Source organism: Pinus tabuliformis, chromosome X (genome assembly GCF_031772625.1).
Source record: "Pinus tabuliformis cultivar Carrire ecotype Pingquan chromosome X, CPIR1, whole genome shotgun sequence".
Classification (NCBI taxonomy): Eukaryota; Viridiplantae; Streptophyta; class Pinopsida; order Pinales; family Pinaceae; genus Pinus; species Pinus tabuliformis.
The window spans coordinates 1,119,105,804-1,119,111,321 of record NC_142308.1 but is presented as its reverse complement, the minus strand read 5'-3'; positions in this window follow the sequence as shown (position 1 = coordinate 1,119,111,321).

Genomic DNA, 5,518 nt, shown 5'->3' with positions numbered 1-5,518 from the left:
ATTCGATCTTGGAGGTCTCGCATTCCCGAGGAGATCAAGGAACCTTCAGTTTGATCGTCGACGCTTTTCTGGGTGAGTTTTGCTTTTGTCGTTTTTTGTCGCTTTTAGTTGTTTGGCTTATGTGATTGTTGTTTCACTTGTTTCTCTTCATGGTTGTTGGCGTTTTGACTTGTAGAAGTGTTGTTTTAAGTTTTAGTGTTCCTTTCCCAAGTGTCGCATTAGTTTTCTTGTTTTTGCACCCATGATCGCCGTTAACGACTCTCCTCACCTACTTCATTTTCCTTCCATTTGATTAATCACTACATTTGATTCACATGCATTTATCTACAATTAGTCAGATTTGCACTCAACTTCACACCATCTCCCAAATCTGCTCGATTTCACACTTCCCTTGGTTAAATTTGGGTTTCCTTTGGCCGGTTTTAACTTTGCCCAGTTGGCATTGTGCAATCCTGAGGCTCAAGCCACAAGCTTGGCTCTAGAATTGCATAGTGCACAGCCCAAGTTAGCTCCAATTGCACAGTTCCAGGACCCAGCCTGCCATCCTTGGCCACTGAGACTGCGCAATGAGCAGTCTCTCCCACGCTGAACTGCGCATTGTGCAGTTTCAACCATCAAGCTTCCATCCTGACTGCTGGGATTGCGCAGTGTGCAATTCCCATTGGCAGCCAATCTCTCTGGCAAGAAAAAATTGCACAATCTTCCCCATCTAGTGCCCAGTTTGTTGCTTGAACTTGCCTTGTAAGTTGTTTTGCTTAAAACTGACATTTGCTTGCCATGAGTGTCCTTTTTGCCCACATGTACAACAATTGTTGAGCACCTCTCCTGTAGTAACTGTTACCATGGCATCTAAGAGAGCTGCATCAAAGGATATCATTGAGAGCAGTAATGGGGAAGTAGTAGAGCAAACAAAAGTTGATTTGCCAGTGTATGCAAATACTTAGTTGTTTATAGAGAAGGGATCACCACTAACATGGCAACAAATTAAAGATGTTTTTGCAAAGGAATTCGAGGCAAACTTAGAGGACCGACAAGTTTATCTCAGTGTTCGACACTCAGGGCTATACAAGGTTGCATGTAGGTATCTCGCCTTCTCGTGTGAAAATATCATCCGCTGGATTGTCTCACACATGGATGAGAAAACCATGACATTGAGCAGTGGCAGCGGGCAGAGGCTTGCCACCTTCTGGGCATAATATTTTCAGCAAATATATCACTTGCCCAAGCCAGTAGAGCACATGGAATCACTTTTCTATGCCACTCATAGCTATATGAATACAAGAGACATTGTCAAACGCGGGGTGAAAGAACCATCAAAATTTTGACAGACACCCACCCATGTGTACAAGACAAATTCTCTTAGGAAGGCTTACCAACTCTTGGTTATCTTTGTGTTGGGACAGGGTCCCCTAGGTTAATTTTAGGGTAAAAGCCCAAGTTTTGGGGCAAAAATCCCAAGTTTTGTTGTAAAGAACATAAAGTCTCTGCAACTTGTGGTCGCGGAGCACGTAGATAGTAAAGTGTCTAAAGGGTCTTACTTTTCTTTTATGTAAGTTGTGTCGGCTTTTATAGATCTACCCATGGTCCGCGGACCATGGGATTGTATAAGTAGGAGAGTCTTAGAGAGTCTAAGACAAGTAAGAAATGATTAAGATGAATGTAATGGGTCAGTAGAAGGAAGAGTGAAGAAGTCTTAGAGTGGAAGAGACGCTTTGCGGCTGTGTGCGCAGAGGCTTAGAGTAAAGTCCGCCATTGAGTGCGCGGACCCCTGCAACTGAGTGTGCAGGGAAGTATTGAGTCTGTATGCAGAACTGAAGTATTAATAAAGAGATTATTTCATAAATTCTTGCGTTTTGTCTATTTACTTCTGTTATGAATGAATGTGCTATTCTATTACGATAAATGATGTATTAACACTGTATTGATGTGCGACTTTACATAATTAATGTTGTTATATGAACTCATTTAATATTAACTGTTTACGTGAAGCATATCTGATTGCATGTTAAAGTTATCAATGCTTAGGCCGATCTGGGTAAATATGGGATTAAGAGTATTCAAAGAAGCGAGTAAGTGGTTGATTCACCTATTTAGGGTCCGCGGAAGACAGTTGTGAACGATCGCGGAGGTATAGAAGATGATTAAGGGTAGTTATATCGATAAGCCTTAAAGGCTTATCAATCAGAGCAAAGGCAGATTCAGGGCATATGACGACACCACGCTCATCTCTGGGTGCAGAAACTTAGTTCCAACACCCCCCCATACTGCTTCGGGTGAGACTTCAGTCCGCGCTGCGCAGATTGATGCCGAAAGGGCTAGTAGTGTAGGGATTTGTTTAGCAAAAATAACTCTGAACCTAGGTCAGGACCCACTAAGCCAACAAATGGTTCCGTTGCCAGACAGAGATATGCATAAAGAGATGTGTGATGTTGCATCATTGGAATCCAACTAAGAAGGAAATTGAAGATTGGTTGGATAGAAAGATCCACGAATTCACGACGCAAGAAAATATAAATCCACGACTGACGAAAGAACAATGGTTGGATAGATATCTATACACAGAGAAACATGAAATTTGCTTCTGTTCTTTCCTGATCGAACTATACGAGTGGATTGATAAATTGGCAGATGACCAAGGAAGGTGGAGGCTTGACGGTCCAATAGTGTGGATCCTAGAGCTAGTGCAGAGACTGAAGCCTCTGAATATAAGACCGCGCACGCTGTCAATCACTGGCTTGATCGTGTCATAGGAGGATTTGTGACAGAATTCACAGTCGATACCTCGGTCAGCTACAACAAAGCAGAGTGACGCTTCTTCAAGGGACCACAAGGTAAGTATTTAAGATCTTTGAATACTTGGATTAAGATGCTCTTGTGTGAAAAGTGGATTATGCCATTACCTTGATGTTTGGAGCTATGTGAAGTGGAAAGTTATTCAGGGATTGAAGGAGAACAGGCCCTGAATATAGCCCACTGATTGAGCCTCCTCTGATTGACGATGAGGGAGCAACACAAACTTTACTGCAGAGTGCTGTCCAGTTAATATGACAAGGGTTCCTGCAAATACCTCATCCATCCACACCACCTCCGCCTTCACCTCCACAACATACACCTTTGCCCACACCGCCACCACCTCCACCACTGTTCAATATGTCAAATACAATGAAGTTGCATGTTTTCAAGGGCTTGGGAAATGAGGACCCAGGCCAGTTTTGGTTCGTTACGAAGGCCGTATGGACAACCTAGAATATTATAGATGATCATATGAAGAAAGAAACGTTGGTCGCTGCTCTACAAGATCGCGTGCTAACATGGTACATTAAGTAATTCACTGATAACCTGATGGCTTCATTAGCAGACACTCAGAACGCGATGAATAAAGAATTTAGTAGACCTAAGTCTGAATTGCAGTCAGTGGTTAGATTCAAGGAAATCATGATGAGGCCTGATGAAACACCCTGGGAGTTGGATAAGAGATTGAAATTCCAGATCCGTGAAGCTAACATGAATCTTATAGATGGGTAGCACTGCGAATGGTTTGTAGCTTCGTTCTTGCCTCACCTGAGGGTTGCTTTATCACAACAAAAGATTGGGACCCAGACGAAAGCCCTGGAAATTGCGATGAGATTGCATGAAACACTAATTCAAGACGCTGCTTTGGGAGTTCAACAAATTCACGTGGAGTTGCAGAATCTTTGCCTAGAGTTTGAAAGTCTGAAGAAGGATAGAGCGACTCGGCTAGATGTGCGCGAGGAAGTTTGGTGCATGAAGTGTAAAAGCTAGGGGCATGATAAAGATCACTGCATTGTCTTTGCGAATTATGTTACAAGAGGAGGGCCAATGCCTCTGAGGCTAGAAGCTCAAGCAGGGCCAAGTACAGGTCCCGCATTGTGGTGCGTTATCTGTCAGGTAGCTGAAAAACATGTAATAGACAATTGTCACTTGCTGCAGAAATTTGTACAGACACTGCAAAAACGCTTCTGCAACTTCTGTAAATCAGTGGGTCACGATGAGCGTAACCGCTATAGCTATGCGCTGATGATGGAAAGAACGCCTACGTATCGAATTCAAACAGAAACTCGACCTCTAGATCAAGGCGCTGGGGGAGCGCACAGACGATATCAGGGGTGGGGATGAGGCCGAGGAGGAGGAGGATCTGGTAGAGGTCGGGGACAAGTTATTTATTACAATTATGGAGTGCCAAGACACTATGTATGGGAGTGTATGAGCCTGACATGATTGCCGTGCCGACACTACACTGAATTTGATCACGCGATAGAAGACTACCCTGTATTAATAGCTAAGATGCATGAGAAGAGGGCGCAACCTCAGCAGCCTACCCAGAACCTGCAGATGATGAGGGCTGAACCTCGCGGAGAGGATCCTGATGTGAATTTCATGCTGCGAAGTGGAATGACGACTGGCGAGGATAAAGGAAAGCAACATGAAGAAAGTGAGTGGGTCCGCAAAGCTCTAGAAAATGAGGTTGGGTTTGATCTTGAGCGTGCAAAAGAAACGTTCATGGAAGCAAAGAAAAGTTTCGCTGAGGCCTCTACTTAGGGGAGTCAAGATAAACTGTTTGAAGAAATGAACCCCTCCATGCTTACTACATTCTTGGAGACTTGTATGAAGCTACTGCGCGACACCAAGGCCGTGAAAGGATTACAGGAGTTGATAAATAAGTGTGCTAAAGAAAATTCTCCTGAAGGACCTCACGTAGTCAGAAAAATTGGTAAGCATAAGGCAAGAACAGGGCGTGAGATGAGGCTCACTGCGCCAATAAGGGAGTATGAAATGGATCAATTTATTCTGGATCTTGGGTTGGATGTGAATGTTTTGCCTAAACAGATGTGGGAAAGAATGGGGAGACCTATGCTGCAGTGGTCTCTGATTCAATTGAGGATGAAAAACTAATAGAAGATTATCCCCATGGGAAGATTAGAGGGAGTGACAATAGATATTGAAGGCATGAGCACGTTGGCTGATTTTGAAGTGATAGAGATCGTTGATGACAACAATCCCTACCCTGCTCTCCTCGAGATCGATTGGTCTATTAACATGAATGGGGTAATCTATTTGAAGAGGCGGATGATGTCATTTGAAAGAAAATTGCTCCGCGTAGTAGTACCTTTGGACCCTGCAGAAGGACCACGCTATAATGAACCGGTCCACGATTATGAAAGCAATGATGATTTGGATTAGATTTATAAAATAACAACGCGAGATCAAGATTGGGTCAATTTGACAGCCAATGGACACATTTCCTGGGACTGTGAAAGTTCATGTACATCATATTTAGATGAAGAATTGGAACATTGGTAGAATAGGTTGCACAAAGTATCTACGCTGCGCTGTAATATGATGACTAAGTCGCTGTGTTGTGTATCATCGGAGGTAAGAAGTTTGCCTTATTATGATGGTCTCATTGATGTAGATAAATTTTTGGATGCATTTGAAAGGGAAGTGCCTGAGAAGCATCGTTTCAAAGCACTGGATTTGGCGTTGCGTGCTACGCCCG